General features: G+C 38.7%; 1 protein-coding gene across 1 annotated transcript in view; it reads right to left on the reverse strand.

Annotated features, from left to right (window-relative positions):
• Nucleotides 1-13,316, reverse strand: part of LOC311234205 (uncharacterized protein) — a 46,329-nt gene that overhangs the window by 7,243 nt on the left and 25,770 nt on the right. The gene's annotated exons all lie outside the window — the stretch shown is intronic.

Genomic DNA, 13,316 nt, shown 5'->3' on the forward strand with positions numbered 1-13,316 from the left:
TCTACTCTCTAGTCGACTTGCGCCACGCCCACACGCTCGTAATGACAGTATCTCTCTGCTTTATCACAAGAGACGCTGTCGGCAACTGTTATGTTTGTGAGTGCTAGTCCAATAGATGAACGACTTGGCGACAGCATGTCCTTTGTTTACAAATTAGATCCGCACCAAACAGGGTAGTGTGAACGCAGACCAAATCAAACAATGTATCATTTTCACATTTGGTCCACCAGAAAGTCCGGACTATCCACGGAAAGTCCGGACTTTCAGATGTGAACACACCCTTAGTCAAACATTTAGTATTATGGATATTAAACATGCTGGCAGAGTACATGCATCCATGTTGTTGTGAACATTTTAATTAAATAAAGAAATTCCCTATCCATAGTCGCCATGGGAAAGAATAAAATAAAAAAATAAAATAAAATAAATTCCCTACCTACCCATGGCCAAACTGACAACCAACCTGAAACCAACTATTATTTTTGTTAGGCCTAACGAGTAACCTGCTTCCTGAGTCTTATTACTACACCTCTACCTACATACGTACGTACTACATAACACGATCCATAGATGTGTGAATTGGCCATAATAAGGTCATTTATAGGCCCGATATACTATATTCATATTTCAAATTGCATGTGTCCGGATGACAAAATTCAGTACTGCATCTACAAAAAAAACCATGTAAATCATCAATGGGGGAAATAAGTATTGAACACATCAGCATTTTGTCCCGTAAATATATTTCCAATGTGGCCATTCAAGTGAAATTTTCACCAGACTTTGCTATTAACTCAGGGAATCCAGACAAAATCGAAACATTAAAGTCTATACATAAATAAAGTTATGTGTAATAAAGTGGAATGACATAGGAAAAAAGTATTGAACACACTAACTGAAATTAATTCAATACTTAGTGGAGAAGCCTTTGTTTGTAATGACAGCTCCAAGGATGCTTTCTGTATGATAATCACCCGCAGTATTCAGGTGTGATTTTGGCCCATTCCTCTACACAGATTGTCTTTAAATCTTGAAGATTGCGGAGGGGCCTCTTGTGAATCTGGATCTTCAGATGCTTCCACAAATGTTCAATTGGGTTTAAGTCAGGTGATTGACTGGGCCATTCCAACAAGTTGATTTTCTTTCTCTGAAATAAACTGCAAGTTTCCTTTGCTGTATGCTTTGGATTGTTGTCATGGTGGATGACCCATGTGTCATCCTCAGCATCCTGGTGGATGGCAGCAGGTTCATCTCAAGAATCTCTCTGTACATAGCTCCATTCATTGTTCCTTCAATGATATGAAGTCTGCCAGTACCAGGAGAAAAGAAGCAGCCCCACACCATGATAGTTCCACCTCCAAACTTCACTGTTGGTAGTGTTATTCGGGTAATGTGCACTGCCATTTCTCCTCCAAACATGGTGTGTTGTGTGACAGCCAGAAAGTAACATTTTGGTCTCATCTGACCAGAGTACATGCTCCCAGTAATTCACTGGCTTGTCCAAATGTTGTTAGGCAAACTTTAAACAAGCTTCAACATGTCTTTTTTTCAGTAGTGGACTGAGCGTGCACAGAGGCCATGGCGGTGGAGTGCATTGCCTATGGTCCTTTCTGTCACAGTTGTACCTGCTGCCTCCAAGTCTTTCTGGAGCTCTTTCCTAGTGGTCCATGGCTCTCTGGCTACTCTTCTAAGTATCCTTCTGACTCCCTAATCAGAAATGTTGCGAGGAGAACCTGTGCACAGCCGGTTGATGATGGAGTGATGTTGCTTCCACTTATGGATAATGCCCCCAATGGTGCTTACTGGAAGATACTGAAGTTGTGAAATACGTCTTTAGCCAATTCTATTTTCATGATTTGCAACAATCTGTTTGTGAAGATCTTGAGAGCCCTTTGCTTTTACCCATCAGTTGATGTTTCTTGTGTGGCACCTTGGTAACAAAAAAAACATTTTATAGCCAATCAATATATTCTAACTAGGGCTGCACGATTTTGGGAAATAATCTAATTGCGATTTTTCTGACAGATATTGCGATTGCGATTACATTTGCGATTATAATTTTTTTTTAAAGCAGCCCCACAGAGGTTTATTGTAAAATGCGGCTTGCATCTGGCCTACGCGGTGGGTCTGTTCGGGACAGAGTCTGACATTTTTTCTTTTTACCTGGGAATCGATAGCGGTACGGTACCCAACGGTACCTTTTTTTCTGTACTTTACTCTCCCTCTCTGAAGTCTAAACTTCACAACACACAATCTAAAACCCCTTACCTCCCTCTCCCAAACTGTTCCTACAATACATTTTTTATGTTGCATGATCATGTATATTTATTTTATATTATAATTCTTTTTGTGTTTAAATATCAACATTATCTGGCAATCCTCAGTAAATACTATCAAACTCCTCTGATGTCAGACCAGATATGAGACGCGTGCACACACACACACACAAAAGGAGAATGGCTTAAATGATTTTAGAATACTTCAGCTAATGAAGTTAAATGTTTATCATCAGTTGGTTTTTATAGTGCAACGTTTTTCTACTTTTCTACATTAATTGAACCAGTAGAGAGAGAGACGTTATTTTTTAATTGCAGGCTTGGCGATTTGATAATTGCATCATTCCAAATGGGGATTTCGATTAAAAAACGATTAATCGTGCAGCCCTAATTCTAACCCAGTTGACATTAGCACAGATAGGAGGTAGAGAGGTGAGAGAGGCTGCTGGGAAACAAGATGGCTGCCTGAACTAAGAGCTCTACACTGTCTCAGTGATTAAATTAGCAATTCTTACCTCCACTCAAGGACAATTTCAATAATTTTGTTTCAACTTAAATTAAGTAAAGGCTTTTGATAAAACGTGGTGATTTGCAAGATGGCAACAACAAGGAAAGGCCAGCGAAACAAACCAGATGTCGACGTCGACGACCAAACAATTGAAACAGACAATGACCCCACGCTGGTCGAAATTATGTCGGAGTTAAAATCTCAACGCATTGCAATATTGGGCCGATTAGACGGTATCGATACTCGTCTGGAAAAGGTGACAAACCAAGTATCGGCGATTAAAGAAGGACTGACTAAAACAAACAAAGCAGTCGACAAACACAAGCAGCGCCTGGATGAGGCGGAAGAGAGGATTTCTGCACTAGAGGACAACCTGCAAACAACCCAGCGAGAGTTACACCGAGCCGAAAAGACATTGAGAACAATGGAGATGAAAACGGATGAGTTGGAAAACAGAGGGAGGAGGAAAAATCTGGTTTTACTGGGGCTTCCAGAGAAATCGGAGGGTGACCAAACTCTACCTGAGTACATTCAGCAAAAACTACCCAACTGGCTCAAGCTTTCATTGGAAAAAACACTCGACCTGGAACAAGTGTTTCGCCCAGCGCGACCACAATCACAACCACACGCTGGGAAATATCCCAGACCAGTCCTAATCCGCTTTTTACGAATCGGGGACAAAGAGCTGATCCTACAAGCAGCAAAGAAATCTACAATCACAGAGGGGGAAGCCAAACTCACCATTCGCCAGGACCTGCCCACAGAGGTACGTCGAAGACGCAGAGAATTCGACCGGATGACCAAGATATTCATCGAAAAGGGCATGTTTCGAGGATTTGCATACCCTCACCGGCTTCGAATCCTCCATAAAAACAAAATTGTCCTGTTTGACGATCCAAAAGAGGCAGAATCATTCGCCGACGAGCTGGACTGAGGTTTGCCTCGTAAACCGTTACCCATGGTGGAGGTAAGAAGATGACATTTACGTTTTTTTTTGTTTTGTTTGCACCCCCTCATTATGACTGTTATAATACGGACAAATCACTTGACTTTGAAACCCCAGAGGAAGGGGTATTGATTTGCCAATACAATCGCGATCGGCTGTTCTTTCTTTTCTCCTCAATGTGTATATTTACTGTCTGGCAGCGGTACTTCCTGCAACAACGTGTGACGTCATACGGACGATACCATGACTAAAGGAAGGGAGGGGGGTACAAGGAATGGCACGAATTTAACATGCATCTGTTTTGCACTGATATTTTTCTCTCAAACATTAGAAGGTCACAATGACTGAATGGTAAAAAGTATGTGGAGAGGAGAACTCTCAACAGTATAAGAAAAAAAAGAAAAAAAAGTCTGCCTAATAAGAAACACCCCTCACCATTCAGTAATATCAGGTGACCAACTCATATTTAACAACATGGGGGGAAGTGAAGAGGGGAGGGGGTGTAAAGAGAAATACAAATAAATAAAAGGAAGTTATTACACTGAAGACAAGAGCTCCAGGGGCCAATATAAGAAAGATTTAATTCTTTTTCAGTTATTTTGTTTTTTCCATTATTGTTTCTTTATGGCCTACTAGGAGTAAGGGGGTAAATGTCGTGGTTCAGAAAACCATGGCTGGGGTGGGTTGATGTATTTCATGTATGTTTTTTATTCTATGTATGTGTATTCTATGTATGTTTTGTGTTCTATGTTTTTTGGTCATGTTTATTAATAAAAGCAATGGCAATATTTTCGAGGCAAATGTATACAGTCATAGATACTCCTCAAAGATTGTACCAACTACCATGTCAGATATAATTATAAATTCGTGGAACATTAAAGGCTTGGGAAATCCTATTAAAAGGAAAAAAATGTTATCCCTTTTAAAAGAAAACAAAGTAGATGTGGCTTTTTTACAAGAAACATATTTGTCAGACACTGAACACGCAAAGTTAAAAAGAGAATGGGTAGGTCAGGTCTATTTCTCATCATATAAAAGTCATAGCAGGGGAACGGCTATTTTGATTAACAAAACAATACCATTTACAGTAGAAAAAACAATTACAGACCCAAACGGACGGTTTGTCTTGGTGTCAGGCTGCATTTGGGGAACATCCATTACTTTTTTGAACATTTATGCCCCCAATGCCGATGAACCCACATTTATGTCTGACATGGTGTTGCTGTTCAATGAAAACTGTAAAGGTTTTGGAGTGATGGCGGGAGATTTTAATTTGACAATGACAGCATTGGATAAGTCTAGTCAAACTAACCATAGCTCCAAATCCTCAAAAGTTCTTCAAGGGTTATGTGCAGAAAGTGGCCTAATTGATGTCTGGCGTGAATTACATCCAGGCATTAAAGACTACAGCTTCTTCTCAAATGTACATAACTCATATAGTAGAATAGACTATGCCTTTATTTACTCAAAATATATATACATGATAAAGGAATGTGAAATTAGCCCAATCATTTTATCAGATCATGCCAGAATATGCATGACTATTCAGTTTAATAGGAACAACTCGTTCACCAAACAATGGAAATTTGATAATTCATTACTCCAAGATGAAGAATTTAAAGTAAAAACGCGAACATGGATTACAAACTACATAAAGGAAAATAATGACCCCCTCATTGACCCTAACATTATCTGGGAGGCTGCAAAAGCCACTTTAAGAGGACTAATAATTTCATATGGTTCATTTAAAAAGCGAGTAAAAAGAGCACAAGCACAAGAACTTGAGAGAGAAGTAATAAGATGTGAAGCACTTCATAAGACAGCGTCTACAGAGGACAATTGGAGACAATTAATTGTGGCCAGGGCCAAATTAAACCTTAATATTTCAAACGAAATTACAACAAAAATGAATTACGTTAGACAAAAGCATTACGAATTTGGCAATAAACCAAGTAAATTACTGGCCCATCAATTAAAGAAAGAACAAACTGAAAGAACTATTAAAGCAATTAATCTCAATGATAATATAACATATCAACCTAAAGAGATTAATCAAGCTTTCTTTGAATTCTACAATACACTTTACAAATCTCAAAGTTCTCATTCACAAGAACAACTGGACCAGTACTTACAAAATAAGAAATTGTCAAAATTGTCTGAATTAGACCAGCAATATCTTAACTCATCATTTACAAAAGAAGAGGTTCTGGCCACAATTAAGTTAATGCCCATAAATAAAAGCCCAGGACCAGATGGTTTTTCTGCTGAATTTTATAAAGAATTTTGGACTGAACTTCATCCCATTTTTATGGCAATGATGTATAATTTCTGTCACAATAGAATACTCCCTCAATCAATGAACCTAGCACATATCACAGTATTGCACAAAAGTGGCAAAGATCCTTTAAATTGTTCATCATATAGACCTATTAGTCTTTTAGATCACGATTACAAGATTATAACCAAATTATTAGCAAAAAGACTAGAAGATATTTTGCCTAAATTGATTAATCCAGACCAATCGGGTTTCATAAAAGGGAGATATTCTGCTGACAATATAAGGAGACTTTTAAATGTAATAAACCATTTGGACACCAGTCGGAGCCCTTCTCTGCTCCTATCACTGGACGCAGAGAAGGCCTTCGATAGGGTTGAATGGAACTTTCTTTTTTCTATACTTGACAAGCTTAATATGGGACCAAACTTTATCGCTTGGATTAAAGCAATCTATAAAAATCCTAAAGCAGCTGTCATTACCAATGGAGCTTCCTCTGATTTTTTTACACTAACGAGAGGGACAAGACAAGGATGCCCACTGTCGAGTTCACTCTTCGCGATGGTGATTGAATTGCTGGCGTCATGTGTACGAGACAATATTCACATTAAAGGACTGAAAATGAATAAGGAGGAACATAAAATATCCTTATACGCAGATGACATTATTTTATACATAAAAGACCCAGAACAGTCCTTATCACACTTATATAACGAAATAGAACAATTTGGAAAATACTCTGGATATAAGTTAAACTTTAATAAATCAAATGCTTGTCTCCTGCATATGACCCCAACCGAAACGATGTATAAAACATATCCCTTTAATTGGTCTCCAGAAGGGTTTAAATATTTGGGAATAAACATTACACCGCAACTAGATAACTTGTACAGGGAAAACTATTGTCCTCTTATAGAAAAGATAAAAACTGATCTGTGTAAATGGTCCACGCTCCCATTATCTCTGCTGGGAAGAATAAACGTAATAAGAATGAACGTCCTTCCAAGACTAAATTTCCTTTTTCAAATGTTACCATGTTACTTATCTACAGAATTTTTCAAATCTATGAATAGACCCATCTCTAAATTTATTTGGTGCAACAAAATGCCTAGGATAAAGTTATTGACACTTATGAAACCAGAATCCATGGGAGGTCTCGGTCTCCCCAACCTCCAACATTATTTTTGGTCAGCCCAATTAAGAAATGTACTGTCATGGTCGTTGGGAAGACGGGATTCACAGTGGTTTCAGTTAGAAGCTAAATTTGTTGAACCGTTACCATTGGACTCTCTCATATTTATAAAACAATTTAAAAAGATAAGAAACATAGGTAATTGCTTCACTGTTTTTAACACACTATGTGCTTGGAAGGACTGCTCAAAAAAACTGGGTATCACCAATTGTACCTCTATATACTCTCCTATCTATCACAATCCTGATCTAGATAAACATCTAAGATCAATTAATATACTCAAATGGGCTCAGTTGGGGATAAGTCAATTCAAAGACCTGTTTCATACAAATATGCAGTTAAAATCATTTATGGATTTAAGAACAGAATATGCCATCCCAAATACTGATTTCTTTAAATATTTACAAATGAGAAACATTATACACATACTGAGAAGAGAAAATAAACTAAGACTAGAATTACATGAAATAGAAGAAATACTAATGTCATCGACCACAATTAAAGGTAAAATTAGTGAATTTTATGACATCTTCTCCAAAGAATGTCACTCATCTTTTTTGCCTTTGTTGAGGATCTGGGAGACAGACCTAACCATGAAATTTGTAGAAAATACATGGCTAAATATTTGTGATAGAATACACTTTCCATTTACAAGTAACAAAATCAAAGAAGCAAATTTTAAATTTATCCATAAATTGTATTTAACTCCAATAAAAATGCATAAAATGTCTAGAGATAATTCAATAAACTGTCCTAGATGTAAAACTAACGAAGGAACATTTCTACACATGTTTTGGCACTGTGATAAACTAAAACGATTCTGGAATTGTATTCATTTATTTACAAAATCTGTATTAGAAACGGAATTTGACTTGTCCCCATGTGCCTATTTACTTAATGAATTACCAGAGATCCAGATGGATCCAAAAAAATATAGACTGCTGATTGTTATAACATACTTTGCCAAGAAATGTATTCTCCTGTTTTGGAAAAATGACTCTTCACCCACTTTTGAGATGTTTCAAGATCAGATATCCCAGCTTCTTCCATTGGAGAGATTGACCTTGGAGGAGCGCGGCCGGGGGTGGATGTTCCGGGACCTTTGGTCTCCGCTGTTTTCTCGATTGAGCAGAGGGGCTGTTGATTGATACGGCTAGTGGCGGTATGTGAATATATCCGCATGCTGTCGCTGGCCGTGTCGATTGGTGGTTTTGCTGTTTGGTTGGGGGAGGGGTGGGGGCCGGGGGTCTTGGGATGTCTATCCCCGGTTGTGTATTTTTTGGAGGTGGGTTTCCCTAGTGGAAGAAGTTGTACAACAGACGCATAAGAGGCCTGTCTGTTGTATAACAATGATGTTGTTGTTGTCATTGTTGTTATTATTTATTATTGTTTATTTAAAAATACGTATGAGAAAATGAACAGTGTAAACAATATCATTAACTCTGAATATAAAAATATGAGAAAAGCAAACAAGACGCGGTCTCGGACTGGTGGGGGCCCCTGATTCGAGGTCTTGGTGAATCGGAGTGTTAAAGAGGCATGATGCTCTGGCTCGCTGGGGCGCCGGATTTGGGGTCCTCACGGGGTGGGGACCTTGGTTGTCGATACTGGAGATGACGGGTGCTCAAGTAATCTCGCCTTATGGTACATACATGTGGGTATATGCATGTATATATGTATATATATGTATGTGTGTATGTATATGTATATATATATATATATTCTTATTAATTTATATATTTAATTTATACATGACTATTTTATTTTTCATTATTCTGATTTAACTGATGGTTTTGTCATTGTCGTTATTATTATTATTACTATTATTATTATTATTATTATTACTGTTATTGTCCTGTGATGTCTTGTTTATTAGTATTGTTATTGTATTGTATTGTCTTGTTTCATGTTGAAAAGGGAAAATAAAGAAAAACTATTTGAAAAAAAAAAAAAAAGATAGGAGGTAGAGTTGCCTCCTAATTAGTTTTGGTTTTCAGCTAGTTCCTTGCCTTTCCTTGCTGTGGTGTACTGCTTTTTCTTAGTGTGTCCAATACTTTTTTCCTGTTTCATTCCACATGGACTTTAATGTTTAGATTTCTTGTCTGGATTTCTTGAGTTAATACAAACGTCTGGTGCAAATTTCGCTTGAATACGCTCATTGGAAATACATTTACTGAACAAAATGTTGATGTGTTCAATACTTATTTCCCCCATTGTGCCCTTTATTAATTTGGTTGGATTTCTTGTACACATGATCTCAAGAAGGTGCTGAATTGTTCATGTCTGGTCAATGTTAGCATGGTGTTATTCACCTTCAAATACAGAAACGAAGTGAACAAAACATTAGAAAATAGAGAGTTAGCAGATATTGAAGACCCACAAGAACTATGGACAAAACTGAAAGAAAAACTGGGAAGCGTTGCAGACATAATCTGTGGTAAACCAGAAAAAGTTGAGAAACAAGAGTGGATGACGAAAGACATTCTGGATGAGATGAAAAAGAGAGCAGACATGAAGAATGCGGACAGAAAAACTGAATACAACAGAGCAAAACGAAAAGTACAGAAGATGTGTAGAGATGCAAAAGAGAAGTATTACAAAGAAAAATGCAAGGAAATTGAAGATCTAGACAAGAAGCACAACCCTCTCATGTACAACAAGATCCAACAACTAACAAGGAAGAGGAAAAAAAACAACCCAAGGTGTCAGAGACAAAGAAGGAAAACTGCTCCTTGACGAGAAGGAAATAATCAATAGATGGGCAGAGTATGTGGAAACACTATACAAAGACCAGAACAGAACATCAGACACAGGAATTAGTCTAGAAGAGATAGAAAAAGTCCAGATCACGAAAAAAGAAGTTGAAGAGGTTGTGAAGTCACTGGCCACGGACAGATCACCCGGCGAGGATGAGATCCCTGCTGAACTGATTAAGAACTCTGGTGACCGATGCATCAAGCTCCTTGTGAAACTGGTAAACAACATCTATAACTCAGGAAATATTCCAAATGATTTCCTAAAATCAATGTTCATTCCGATCCCAAAGACCGGAAGAGCCACAGAATGCAACAATTACAGGACTATCAGTTTGATATCTCATGCATCAAAAGTACTCCTGAAAATCATCAAGAACAGAATAGAACCCATAATTGAACATCAGCTCTCGGATAGCCAAATGGGTTTTCGCAAAGGAAAAGGAACAAGAGATGCAATCTGCCAACTCAGAATCATTGGTGAAAAATCGATAGACCAACAGAAGAAGCTGTATATTTGCTTCATCGATTTCACGAAGGCCTTCGACAGAGTTGAACATAAACATTGATGAGAACAATGGAAGAATTCAAAATACCAGTTTCTGACCGAAGAATAATTGCCAACTTATGCTGGAGGCAGAAGGCTAATGTTAGAATAGGAAAGGAGAAATCAAGAGACTTCCCGGTGGAGAAGGGTGTAAGACAAGGATGCATCTTGTCCCCTGTACTCTTTAATATGTACAGTGAATCACTGATGAAAAAAGGTCTGAGAGGAGGGAAAGGAGTAAAACTTGGCGAAGAGAACATCACCAATATAAGATACGCGGAGACACTGCTATAGTCTGTAACTGTCAAGAAGATCTACAGGACATGATGAATAAGCTGAATGTCGAATGCAAAAACTATGGAATGTCGCTAAACACAAATAAAACTAAAGTAATGATCATTGAAAAAACACCAGGAACTGTTTGTAAAATACAGGTGGATGGAGAAAAACTTGAACAAGTGAAGGAGTACATGTACCTTGGAAGCTGGATCAGTGAAGGTAGAAGAGCTAACATGGACATTAAGAGAAGAACCGGAATTGCAAAGGGCGCATTCTGGAACCATAAAGAATTATTGAGAAGAAACATAAGTTGGAAAACGAAGACCAGGATTTTGGAAACGTATGTTATGTCAGTCTTTTCATACAGAGCAGAAGCATGGACGCTGAATGAAGAGGCAAAGAGGATGATAGACTCTTTTGAAATGTGGACACTGAGGTGCAGCAAAGATGCTGAAGATAACATGGAAGGATAAGATCAAGAATGAGGAGGTACTGAGAAGAGCGGATCATATGCAAAAAGGACAGCTGCTGGAGAGGTTGAAAAAGAGAAAGATGGAGTTGTGCGGGCATGTTCTGAGAGGATCCAGCGGGGAGATGTTCAAGAAGGTGGTGATGGGGAAGGTGGATGGAAAGAGAGGAAGTGGAAGACCAAGAAGAGGCTGGGTAGACGACGTCTGTGATTGGAGTGGAGTGAGAGGCGGAGTCACGGAGTTGGAGAGAAGAAGTGGGGACAGAATGGGTTGGAGAGACCTTCGGAACGAAGAAGCCACCTAATGATGATGATGAAAGATGAAAAATTATTCTTTGGTTCATTACAATCTAGCCTAGTAACAGACACAATATTTCTGACACTGAATACATTTCCTGAGATCCATAGATGTCCCTAGATACCAAGAACATGCAAATCTTCCATTTACTTAGGTATGTATTTTTTGGCAAATTTTCAAAAAATATGGCTAGGGCTTAAGAGGTTAAAAGAAAAGTGTTTTATTGAATAACTTCAACCAGGGATTTATTTTGTGTTGAGACTCCATACACAATCTGGTGTAAATACATTTTATTGTAGCCATTTATTTACTATAATAAAATGTATAAATAAGTTATTTGTACATCCTTGAAAAACATCCATTTACTCTTTAACGTCCGTGAATGAACCCTGTGATTATTTCAACTCTGCATGTGACAATATGCAACACGTTTTATCTTGGATTAACACAGAGTGTGTATTACTGATATTCAGATCATATGACTACATCCTTTAGCCACAAGCTCGTATATGAGGTTTTTGGGGTGCACTCACCACAGCAGCTTTGAAGGCCAACACCCGCAACTTCACATGCCACTGCTCTCTGTACAACATTTATGGCTTTTTAAGTTCACCATCTGAATGAATGCCTTCCCACAAGCTCTACAACTATATGGCCTCTCTCCTGTGTGGATTCTCATGTGTGTCTGGAGGTGTCCCTTTTGCCGAAATCCTTTTCCACAAACTGCACAACTGAAGGGTTTTTCCCCTGTGTGAACTCGCATGTGCTTTCCCAATGTCACACTGTGACCAAATCTTTTGCCGCAATCTTTACAACTGTACGGCTTCTCGCCCGTGTGGGTTCTCATGTGTACCTTCAGATCTCCGTTTTGACGAAAACCTTTGCCGCAAACTGAGCAACTAAAGGGCTTTTCCCCAGTGTGAGTTCTCATGTGCGTGTTCAGATTTCCTCTCTCATTGAACCGTTTGTCACAAAGTGTGCAACCAAAGCGTTTCTCATCGGTATGTGTTTTCATGTGGCGTACAAGATTCTTCATTTTTGTAAATGTTTTACCACAAACATCACATGTCCTGTGATCTTGAAGGTGAGGTGTCAAGCTCTCTGTAGGCTCTAAATGTTTCCCACACAAACCACAATCGTTTGAATGAACTTTTACATGATTCATTAAAGAAATCTTATTAGAACAAGATTTTCCACACACTTTGCAGCGACGTGCAAAAGAAAATAGATTTGCTGATCTCAGTTCATGAGACGATTCCATAGATGTCTTGAACTTGTTACTGGTAGATGAACTTTGTCCTTTCACTCTCTGTGTCTTCCATGATGTCAGTGTGTTTAAATCCGACTGATATTCCCTATTTAGTCTCCATTCATCGACGTCATCAATTCCGTAACAGTTTGAAGAGAGGAGCTGGCCATCGCTTGTCAGTTCAAAATCAATAGCTGGATTCCAGTTAGTGGCTTGTTCTGATAATCCACCATCCTCTCCATCAGGTTCAGTTTTCAAATGTTGAGTTGAGGTGCTGGGTAGAGGGTCTTCTTCTCTGTCTGCATCCATATGGGTTTGACTAAGCTGTGAGAGTCGAAGACTCTCGCCATCATTTTCACTCTTCCCAGGGACAGGAGTGAATGTGAACTTTATGATATCCGTCTCCTTCAGCCCTTGGAGATGTTCTCCCTCCCGACTGGTCCAGAGTTCCTCCTGTTCCTCTTTAATCTTCGGGGGCTCTGGGTCCTCATGGCCCACACTGGGGCTCCTTTCCTGTTGCACAT

Source organism: Notolepis coatsorum (genome assembly GCF_963971535.1).
Source record: "Notolepis coatsorum genome assembly, chromosome: 9".
Classification (NCBI taxonomy): Eukaryota; Metazoa; Chordata; class Actinopteri; order Aulopiformes; family Paralepididae; genus Notolepis; species Notolepis coatsorum.